Genomic DNA, 12,616 nt, shown 5'->3' with positions numbered 1-12,616 from the left:
GTGCGCCCCTTCATCCTCACAATCTGTGCCCCTTCATCCTCACTCTGTGCGCCCCTTCATCCTCACAATCTGTGCCCCTTCATCCTCACACTCTGTGTCCCTTCATCCTCACTCTGTGCGCCCATTCATCCTCACTATGTGCGACCCTTCATCTTCACACTCTGTGCCCCTTCATCCTCACTGTGTGCCCGTTCATCCTCACTCTGTGTGCCCCTTCATCCTCACTCTGTGCGCCCATTCATCCTCACTATGTGCGACCCTTCATCTTCACACTCTGTGCCCCTTCGTCCTCACACTCTGTGCCCCTTCATCCTCACTCTGTGTGCCCCTTCATCTTCACTCTGTGTGCCCCTTCATCCTCACTCTGTGCCAATTCATCCTCACTCTGTGCTCCCCGTCATCCTCACTCTGTGCGCACCTTCATCCTTACTCTGTGTGCGCCTACATCTTCACACTGTACTCCCCTTCATCCTCACTCTGTGCGCCCCTTCATCCTCACACTCTGTGCCCCTTCGTCTTCACACTCTGTGCCCCTTCATCCTCACTCTGTGCGCACCTTCATCCTCACTCTGTGTGACCCTTCATCCTCACGCTCTGTGCCCCTTCATCCTCACACTCTGTGCCCCTTCATCCTCACTCTGTGTGCCCATTCATCCTCACACTCTGTGACCCTTCATCCTCACTCTGTGTGCCCCTTCATCCTCACACTCTGTGCCCCTTCATCCTCACACTGTGCGCCCCTTCATCCTCACTCTGTGTGCCCCTTCATCCTCACTCTGTGCGCCCCTTCATCCTCACTCTGTGCGCACCTTCATCCTCACACTGTGTGTCCCTTCGTCTTCACACTCTGTGCGCCTTCATCCTCACTCTGTGTGCCCCTTCATCCTCACTCTGTGTGCCCCTTCATCCTCATACTCTGTGCCCCTTCATCCTCACACTGTGCGCACCTTCAGCCTCACACTCTGTGCCCCTTCGTCTTCACACTCTGTGCGCCTTCATCCTCACTTTGTGTGCCCCTTCATCCTCACACTCTGTGCCCCTTCATCCTCACACTCTGTGCCCCTTATCCTCACACTGTGTGCCCCTTCATCCTCACACTCTGTGCCCCTTCATCCTCACACTCTGTGCCCCTTCATCCTCACACTGTGTGCCCCTTCATCCTCACACTCTGTGCCCCTTCATCGTCACTCTGTGCGCCCCTTCATCCTCACTCTGTGTGCCCCTTCATCCTCACACTGTGCACACCTTCATCCTCACACTGTGTGCCCCTTCATCCTCACTCTGTGTGCCCCTTCATCCTCACACTCTGTGCCCCTTCATCCTCACACTCTGTGCCCCTTCATCCTCACACTGTGTGCCCCTTCATCCTCACACTCTGTGCCCCTTCATCGTCACTCTGTGCGCCCCTTCATCCTCACTCTGTGTGCCCCTTCATCCTCACACTGTGCACACCTTCATCCTCACACTGTGTGCCCCTTCATCCTCACTCTGTGTGACCCTTCATCCTCACGCTCTGTGCCCCTTCATCCTCACACTCTGTGCCCCTTCATCCTCACTCTGTGTGCCCATTCATCCTCACACTCTGTGACCCTTCATCCTCACTCTGTGTGCCCCTTCATCCTCACACTCTGTGCCCCTTCATCCTCACACTGTGCGCCCCTTCATCCTCACTCTGTGTGCCCCTTCATCCTCACTCTGTGTGCCCCTTCATCCTCATACTCTGTGCCCCTTCATCCTCACTCTGTGTGCCCATTCATCCTCACACTCTGTGACCCTTCATCCTCACTCTGTGTGCCCCTTCATCCTCACACTCTGCGCCCCTTCATACTCACTCTGTGTGCCCCTTCATCCTCACTCTGTGTGCCCCTTCATCCTCACTCTGTGCGCACCTTCATCCTCACACTGTGTGCCCCTTCGTCTTCACACTCTGTGCGCCTTCATCCTCACTCTGTGTGCCCCTTCATCCTCACTCTGTGTGCCCCTTCATCCTCATACTCTGTGCCCCTTCATCCTCACACTGTGCGCACCTTCAGCCTCACACTCTGTGCCCCTTCGTCTTCACACTCTGTGCGCCTTCATCCTCACTCTGTGTGCCCCTTCATCCTCACACTCTGTGCCCCTTCATCCTCACACTCTGTGCCCCTTCATCCTCACACTGTGTGCCCCTTCATCCTCACACTCTGTGCCCCTTCATCGTCACTCTGTGCGCCCCTTCATCCTCACTCTGTGTGCCCCTTCATCCTCACACTGTGCACACCTTCATCCTCACACTGTGCGTTTCTTCATCCTCACACTCTGTGCCCCTTCGTATTCACACTCTGTGCACCCCTTCATCCTCACACTCTGTGCCCCTTCCTACTCACACTCTGTGCCCCTTCATCCTCACACTCTGTGCCCCTTCATCCTCACACTGTGCGCAGCTTCATCCTCACACAGTGCCCCTTCATCCTCACACAGTGCCCCTTCATCCTCACTCTGTGCCGCCCCTTCATTCTCACTCTGTGTGCCCCTTCATCCTCACTCTGTGCGCCCCTTCATCCTCACTCTGTGTGCCCCTTCATCCTCACTCTGTGTGCCCCTTCATCCTCACTCTGTGTGCCCCTTCATCCTCACTCTGTGTGCCCCTTCATCCTCACTCTGTGTGCCCCTTCATCCTCACACTCTGTGCCCCTTCATCCTCACACTGTGCCCCTTCATCCTCACACTGTGTGCCCCTTCATCCTCACACTGTGCCCCTTCATCCTCACTCTGTGTGCCTAAAGCTGGCATACATTTTCATAATTGAAAAGTTTCTCAGCTGTCAGCTCTGCTTCGAAGAGCAGAGCTGGACAGCGCATGTGTGGAGGGATCATGTGATCCCCCCCCGTCACATGCTCAGAACTGCGCTCCTCTCCTCTCCTTACAATACACTGGGCTGCTCTGTGCGCATGTCCCAGCTATCCGCTAGGCACATGCGCAAAGGGATTCACAGGAGGAACGAAGAAGGCACGAATAAGGCAGACACGATCGGATTACGAAGAGGCTGTGTTAAGTATTTTTTTTTTCCACAGGAACAGCAGTTTATCGGAACTGCTGTTCCTGTGTAGGTTTTTTGATGAATATGAGAAAAATGAAAAAATATGGGTTCAATCCTTATCAATGCGATAAGGATTGAAAACTATTTTTCATGTTTTGCGATCCTTGTTAAATATGCCCCTTAGTATTTTCAGTACTTTTTCACACACAAACATCAGGAACCCTGTATGAACCGTATATGAATCAGTTAGTGCCATAAGAATCAGAGAGTGATTGTGTTGCACAATACAGCGCACATGGATTTAATTTATCACATGGCAAACCAATAATATCCTTATTTTTCAAATATGACCTTGATTAATAGACCTTTTAGTTAAGATGATAACAAACACTGGGGAAGAGATTGGCTGCAGGATAAGATATTTATAATTAGGCTGGAATTGAATTCTGTTTACCTCATTAGTTTTGCATTGAACAGCAAATTCAATTGTGTATCCCTGGAGCATTGCCGTATGTTTAGTATTTGGCCAATTTTAAGCAGTTTCATGCTTGCTTTACCCCAGCACTGAAGCAGGACTTGCCTGTACTGTGGGGGTCACTTATTATCGGATGTAGAGTTGCAGAGGAGTGTAAACGTTGTTTTCCCCTCTTCTGGGGAGAGCACAGGTCATTGTGAGGCAAAATCACTGACTTTTCCAGAGACATACAGGGTTTCTTGTGATTATGAGCAGATTGGAGCATTTTGTTAGGAAAGTAACCTACGTGCCAACTGCAGCGCTGAGATCCTTATATTGGAAAAGTTTGGATAAGTCTCCAGCAAGACCCTTCCAACCGATACGAAATGCTCTGCTCTTGAACTTCCGATTTATCTTCTCTTACCTGCCAACTGCCCAAGTGTTATTGTTTTATTAATTGATTTTTCTTTCTTCTAATTGGCTAATATGGTGACCAAATAGAATCCGTTGGTACATGCTCTTACATCGTGTCCAATGTGGCCGTCAGCGCCGTCAGCTGACGGGTAGGAGAGGGCTTGAAGAACACAGTGGGAAGGGGGTGGGCACTGGACAATTACTAATTATCAGTAATGTTGCTGCTAATGGTAATTGGCATTATTACATCTAAGGGGCAGCCTGTTGGGCATTACTATAATTAAGGGGCAACCTAGTAAGCATTAACTTTTAAGGACTATCCTGGAACCCAGATGTGAATGGTAACCTACAGAGATTTCTCAGAGAGGCACTTTTATCTTCATCGGATCCCTGTTAGGGACTAGGAGGCAAGATACTGGATATCTGAGCCATGATGGAATAGTATCCCACACAAGACTGATAAACAATAAATCACATTTATTATAACCTACACAAAGGATCATAGAACATTGGGCAGCACGTTGGCTCAGTGGTTAGCACTTCTGCCTTACAGCACTGGGGTCATGAGTTCAATTCCCAACCATGGCCTTATCTGTGAGGAGTTTGTATGTTCTCCCCGTGTTTGCGTGGGTTTCCTCCTGGAGTTCCGGTTTCCTCCCACACTCCAAAAACATACTGATCAGTTAATTGGCTGATAACAAATTGACCCTAGTGTGTTAGGGAATTTAGACTGTAAGCCCCAATGGGGCAGGGACTGATGTGAGTTCTCTGTACAGCACTGCAAAAGTTTTGAGAATGACACAAATATTATTTTTCACAAAGTCTGCTGACTCAGTTTTTCTGATAGCAATTTGCACATACTCCAGAAAGTCATGAAGAGTGATAAGATGAATTGCAATTAATTGTAAAGTCGCTCTTTGCCATGACAATGAACTTTATCTCAAAAACAACATTTCCACTGCATTTTAGCCCTGCCACAAAAGGACTAGCTAACAGCATGTCAGTGATTCTCTTGTTAACACAGGTGAGAGTGTTGACAAGGACAAGGCTGGAGATGACTCTGCCATGCTGATTGAGTTAGAATAACAGACTGAAAGCTTTAAACGGAGGGTGGTGCTTGAAATCATTGTTCTTCCTCTGTTAACCATGGTTACCTTCAAGGAAACACGTGCAGTCATCATTGTTTTGCACAAAAAGGGCTTCACAGGCAAGGATATTGCTGCTAGTAAGATTGCACCTAATTCAAGCATTTATCGAATCATCAAGAACTTCAAGGAGAGAGGTTCAATAGTCATGAAGAAGGCTTCAGGGTGCCCAAAAACATCCAGCAAGCGCCAGGACCGTCTCCTAAAGTTGATTCAGCTGCGGGATCGGGGCACCTCCAGTGCAGAGCTTGCTCAGGTATGGCAGCAGGCAGGTGTGAGTGCATCTGCACGCACAGTGAGGCAAAGACTTTTGGAGGATGGCCTGGTGTCAAGAAGGCCAGCAAAGAAGTCACTTCTCTTCAGGAAAAATATCAGGGACAGACTGATATTCTGAAAAAGGTACAGGGATTGGACTGTTGAGGACTGGTGTAAAGTCAATTTTCTGAAGAATCCACTTTCAGATAATTTGGGGCATCTGAAAAAATGCTTGTTCGGAGAAGGAAAGGTGAGCGCTACCATCAGTCCTGTGTCATGCTAACAGTAAAGCATCCTGACACCATTCATGTGTGGGGGTACTTCTCAGCCAAGGGATTGGGCTCACTCACAATTTTGCCTAAAAACACAGCCATGAATAAAGAATGGTACTAAAACATCCTCCAAGAGCAACTTCTCCCAACCATCCAAGAACAGTTTGGTGACGAACAATGCCTTGTCCAGCATGATGGAGTACCTTTCCATAAGGCAAAAGTGATAACTAAGTGGCTCGGGGATCAAAACATCGAAATGTTGGGTCCATGGCCAGGAAACTCCCCAGATATTAATCCCATTGAGAACTTGTGGTCAATCCTCAAGAGGCGGGTGGACAAACAAAAACCCGCAAATTCTGACAAACTCCAAGCCTTGATTAGGCAAGAATGGGCGGCTATCAGTCAGTATGTGGCCTAGAAGTTGATTGACAGCATGCCAGGGTGAATTGCACAGGTCTTCAAAAAGAAGGGTCAACACTGCAAATATTGACTCTTTGCATAAACTTAATGTAATTGTCAATAAAAGCCTTTGACACTTATGAAATGCTTGTAATTTTACTTCAGTGTACCATAGCAACATCTGACAAAAAGGTCTAAAAACACTGAAGCAGCAAACTTTGTGAAAGCCAATACTTGTGTCGTTCTCAAATCTTTTGGCCATGACTGTAGCTACATTACCTTAATTTCCTCCCCACACACAGAACACGCACACAACAGACAACACACACACACACGCACACACACACACACACACACACACACACACACAAACACTTACCTTCTTTCATACCGCGTTGCAGAGACAAAGGCTTCTATCTTCTTCTCTTGCTGCCTACACACTTGAACTGGTGCTCATGTCATGTGGGGAAGGAAGGACAGCTGCGAGTTAAAGGATGGATGGTCCAGGGGGAGGTTCCAGCCTGTCAGGGTAGGGGGTGGAGCTTGATGGCCAGTGGGCCAGTCTGACCCTGTATTTGAATGTTTTTATTATATTGACATTATAAATGTATACTCCTCCATGATATTCAAGCAGTTGGTGTGAAACGCATAATGTTAAAAGTATACGGCAACTACCAATCACTGGCACTTCGAAAATAAACATGCCGGTGAGAGGAGAAAGGCTCAGGAGCAGTCCACTAATGTGAAAATGCCCCCTAATGTATGCAAATGGACAAAACATAAAGCGTAAACAAAGGGTGCAAGTCAAGATGCCACACTGCAAAATAAAATGTGATCATGTGTCCTGTATTTGCCATTGATGAGCAGTATAGGTACAATCTTACACTAAGAAAACCTTTAAAACTGCTTTGTGTACTATTGTGTTTAATTCAATGATAATACTCATATAATACCTAACATATGTACAAAGAAATAATATAAAAATGGGCCAAATGGCTTTAAATGTAATGCAAACTCAAAAAGTAGTGTCAGCCTGTCATTAACATGTGTAAGCAAAAGCACAAATATGTTTTGTATTTGCATTGTAATTATTCTATTTTTTTTTTTTTTAAATGTTCAGCCTGTTACAGAGTTGTGTTCGTAACTATTTCCGTTACCGCAATGTAGTCATTCATCTGTGTGTGTTATGGTAATTGAATACAAATACACACGTTATTTGTATAACACACATTTGCTTATAATTGACCAAGCTAATTTGCATATGATATACATGCTGCCAGCCTTTGCTCACAAAAACCTCAAACTAAAAAATACTTTTGGTCACTTTTCTCATTAGCGATTAATTTTCCTTGTCATATTCTCATTATTAGCACTAGTGATAAATGGAACCCAGTACGCGATAAAATGCTACTGTTTTTCCTACTTGTTTTCCAATTGCAGTAAGCCGTGCATTATTAATGGAGTAATGTTAATTGGTTCAGCACTGGTCACTGCAGGGGGAGAATCAGTAGGATCAATAGGACCAGACCAAGTTAGGAGGTACAAATTATTATTGATATTAATGAAAACATTTCAAGTTCTAGAGGAAAAATAGTAGATGATTTTATTTTATTTTTGTAATTATTTTACTTGGCTGTCAGAGAACTGTATTTTCTTATAAAATAATTCGAAATTGGCTAGCTGGGAATTGACATATTTCCGTTAAAGAGTCCATTCTTTGAAGGACCTTGCATGTTGAGCAGAAACCTTTGACCTGCATTGATGAGTCCTAACAAGGGCAAAATAGTATTTCTAAAGGTGGGAATTTTAGGGCAGCATGATGGCTCAGGGGTTAGCACTTCTTGCTCACAGCACTGGAGTCATGAGTTCAATTCCCGACCATGGCCTTATCTGTGAGGAGTTTGTATGTTCTCCCCGTGTGTGTGTGGGTTTCCTCCCCCAATCCAAAAACATACTGGTAGGTTAATTGTCTGCTATCAAATAGACCCTAGCCTCTGTGTGTGTGTGTTAGGGGATTTAGACTGTAAGCTCCAATGCGGCAGGGACTAATGTGAGTTCTCTGTACAGTGCTGTGGAATTAGTGGCGCTATATAAATAATGATGATGATGATGAATTTTGTCTCAGCACTGGCCTGTGTCATGCTCTAAAAGCCAGTTGGGTACAACATTGATTTACAAGGTCCCCATACAAATATCATTTCCTAGGTTTGTGTTCCTTCTGTATTGTAGTATCCTGACATTCTAGCTTTTCATACCTTCAGTGAAAAATGTGTTTGTAGCATTTTGAATGCTGAGCACAAGATCCTATCAGGCACTCATGAGCCACAGAAAGAGTGTAAAAGTGTGTATGTCAGTAGGCTAAATTTCTGGCTCCAGTCTGGACCATTGTACACTCTGAAATTCCAGGATAGATAGATAGATAGATAGATAGATAGATAGATAGATAGATAGATAGATAGATAGATAGATATAAGATGGATAGATAGATAGAGCCAGTACAAGACGTGGTTGGCTTCGCCATCTGTAGCATGATGACACAGTACAGAAATTGTATCCTATGTCCATGTATTGATGCCTATGGAGGTGGCCATTTTCATGGAGACCAAGATTTACTTATATACTGACAGGTAAAACAACATGTTTTCAGTAATGGAGACAGAAATGTAAAAGACACTTCAGTCTCTAGAGATTCATTAGCTGCTTTTCTTTAATGCATAGTTGCCTACTCTCCCGGTCTGGGAGACTCCCGCATTTCTGGGAGACCTTCCGGGCTCCCAGTAGAGCGGGGCAACCTCTCGGTTCTTGTCCTCGCAATAGATAAGTGACGGAGGCGGGGCTTAATGAGGCAAATATCACACCATCTTAGCCCCACCCCCTGTTGTATTTGGCCAAAATTGTGAGAACTGTTTAGGGGAGGGGCCAAAATGATGCAATTCATCAAGTTCCGCACACCCACCTCCCCCAAGTCAAAGAGGAAAAGCTGGCAAGTATGAGATAGATAGATAGTTAGATAGATAGATAGATAGATAGATAGATAGATAGATATGGGATAGATAGATAGATAGATAGATAGTATTTGTGCATACAAAAGATATTTTAACATGTGTTTTCTAAAATTATTCAAATACGTCCCCCCCAATAATTTGGGGTTACACATCGTATCTGCATCCACAATGTTGTCATTAGGACTGCTGACCATGACATATGGTTATTTGCTTCTATTTGCCCTGTAACCCATAGTATTTTTAAAAACAAAATGACTATATCAAAGAATAATTCATGGAAACAAAGCTAAAAATAAGTTAATTCCTTTTAAGATACACTCAGACGTTGTTTTGCTATATTTGTAATTAAAAACATAATTTCCTTTGTAGAAATAAAAAGCCTATTTTGAAGTAGAATTGTTCGTCATTAGTACATGTGGAGAACAGCTTTCCATGAAATGTATCAGGTATTAATCTTTACAATTGAATACAGCTCAAAAACCTGGGGGGGTAGGTAAGTATTTGGGGAGCTGTCATGTTGCAAACAAGACCCCACCTGCAATCAAGTACTTCATCTTGTACCAAAGGATAGTGTCATGCTTAGCTAGGATGGATGGGGTTTCATTCTGAAAGCAGATCATATAACTGTAGAGTTGTGCTAAGATATTACAACATGTTACAGAATACAAGGACATAAACCACTTTTCACAGTACATTAACCATGCGACTTGTACTTAATGGAGGCTCCGCACTAAAATATTTATACTCAAACAGGTAAATGAATGTGATATATTATCCATCATAAATATTAATTAGTAGCAAAGTACTTTAAATGCTCAAATAACCTATGTTTGTGTAAATGAAAAAGGGGAAATATTGACAGACATTCGAATTCGTTTAGTGCTGGTCATGTAACATAGTTTTAGGGCTAGATTTACTAAACTGCGGTATTGAAAAAGTGGAGATGTTGCCTATAGCAACAAATCAGATTCTAGTTGTCATTTTGTAGAATGTACTAAATAAATGATAACTGGAATCTGATTGGTTGCTATAGGCAACAGCTCCACTTCTCCAAACCCGCAGTTTAGTAAAGATACCCCTTAGAGTTAATGCTGGTGACCAGGAGGAAGGAGCAAGTTGTTAGAGGTTTATTGTTACAACATCAACTTCCTCTTCACAAAATATTCCCATTCAGTAAATTATGAAACTGCTGCCAGGCTAATTAACCTCACCAATCTTACATGGCTATCAGTCCTTGCACTGACTCTAACACTTAGGATGCAGTTAAATAAACTATCTTTAAATAATTCAGCCATCCACAATTTCGCCGCACCTGACATGTATAGTGGCTCAACTCTAATGGCTCAACTCTAATGGCTCCTACACACAGATATTGAGTTAAGGGGTTCAAAGCATTTTCTTAAAGCCTTCTAAATGCACTTTAATGCTGATTGTATTAAAAATAACATAAGAAACAGACCTTCAAACACATCCTTTCTGACAAGCATTCAATACACTTGTCTATATTGCCTGCAGCGTTCATGAGTGTCAATGATTTGCACAATATAATTGACAGATTTATAGGAGTATTATTAAGTACATGGTACATTATGCTGCAGCAAGGACAAAGGTTATGTCTTCGCTTTTAACAAGTGTTGGTTTTCAACACACTTCTACAAACTTCCCAAAAAAGCGGGGCAAAATAAATTCTAACCTGCCCAAACCCTGCAACGCTTCCGCCCAATCATGTCCACGTTCCGCCAAAACATGCCCATATTTTGGCTAAGCTCTGCCCACCAGTGCAAGCTCTGTCCCTTTCAATCTTCTTAACTAGGGAATGTCTTGCCGAAATTGGGACCGTTGGCAGGTATACATCTTTCTTTAAGAGGTTCATTGAAGCAGATCTAAAGTTTAAAAATTCTCAAACTTTGGACCAACTAAAAATGTTGAGCTACATTCAAGCAAGGTGAACATGTTTGAGTCTAAATGACTGCACTTTAGGTTTTCTAACGTGACCAGTGAATGACGAGCCTTGGAAGCGAAGAGCAAACTTCAAGTTTGAACACATTATTGTTCGGTATTCAAATTAAAATACTGCTAAACAATACAATAAAAAAATAGCAATTTAAGCTTGAGCAAGCAGAACTTTGAAGTTATTTTAAACTAACGAACCGCAAATGGTGAATCTCAAACTTTGACCCTCCAACACGAACCGTGAATGCCAACTGCAAATGTGGGCAGCAAAGTTCAAATTGGCATATATTTTAGTTATATATTGTAGATTATACCATAAATAAAGCTATACTTACAACCTAGATTGTCAGATAACATACCTAGCTTGTCTTTAGTTCTGGTATTCTCAGGCCCGGCGCTCCCATTAGGCAACCTTAGGCAGTTGCCTAGGGCGCCGCTGACTAGATTTTCTAATCTAGTCAGCGGCTCAGGAGAGGGTTGACGCCGCGCCGCCGGCGCATCGGTGAAGTATCACACTGTCTGTCACTGACAGACAGTGTGAATAAAGTTCTTTCCCGGCGCCCCCCTCCCCTTCCAGCATGCATCACTCCGCCTCCTGTGTGAAGAAGGCGCGGATCAGCTAGAGAAAAGAAAGAAAAGGTAAAAAAAGTAAAATCTACTTTTTTTTTAATGTGTTCGCGGCGAGGGGGGGGGGAGGGGCGGCAAAATTTTGCCTAGGGCGCCGTGAACCCTAGCACCGGCGCTGGGTATTCTACATACATATGCATTTCCCAATTATCATTTTCGCTATTTTAGACCAACCTGTCCTTCATGCAGCCCACACTTAGTTTGGATCTGTATCTAACATGCACTCAAAACTCACCTCTTTCTCAAAGCCTACCAACCATCCACTTAACCCCCATCTCCTCCACTCATTCTCCCCTCTCTCCCATTATCTCAACTGGCTCCTCTTGTGCCTGGTCTGTTTAACCCTCCCTTAGGATGTAAACTCGCTTGAGCAGGGCCCTCTTCCCTCGTGTCTCCTTACCCGTTCTTCTGCTCCGTGTCTATTGCATCTGCCTGCCTGGAGTTTCTGAAGTATTGGTACTTTTGTTTATTGTTCTGTACTGTTATACCCTGTATAGTCTACTGTTTGTACTGTGTGCGGCGCTGAGGAAACCTTGTGGCGCCTAACAAATAAATGATAATAATAATAATAATAATAATGTCTGTTCACATTATGCTACATGTACAGCTCTACTTAAAACGGTGATGCTTTATAATTACTATAATTTTAATTGCAATGACATATTCTGTAAAATTGTATATAGAAACAGAGGACAAAGATCAGACAAATGAAAATGTCCCAGCATTCCAGGGACTTCCACAATAGCTGGATTCCCACAGGTTGCTAATCTATGGTCTAGAGGGAGTAGGATCACATGAGACATGAATAAGGTTATTAACCATTGTGTTCAGGAGCATATTAAAGTTTCGGGGTAAAGTTAGTAGGGGTGTAACATTTGGGAGAAGGACAAACTAACAGGAAACAACTAAAACATGAATAAAAAAGCAGCCGATGAATTAAGTTGGCGGCTGGGAGGGTATAAATAAATGTGGTGTTTATAACATATTAAAGCTTGTTTATAAGTGTAGCCCCTTTCCACAGGTGTATGTAATGTGGGTGCTCATAACCAGTGCACAGAACTTACACTCAGGCTCCT

Source organism: Mixophyes fleayi, chromosome 3 (assembly GCF_038048845.1).
Source record: "Mixophyes fleayi isolate aMixFle1 chromosome 3, aMixFle1.hap1, whole genome shotgun sequence".
Lineage (NCBI taxonomy): Eukaryota > Metazoa > Chordata > Amphibia > Anura > Limnodynastidae > Mixophyes > Mixophyes fleayi.
The sequence above is the reverse complement of the archived record's forward strand: the minus strand, read 5'-3'. Positions refer to the sequence as shown.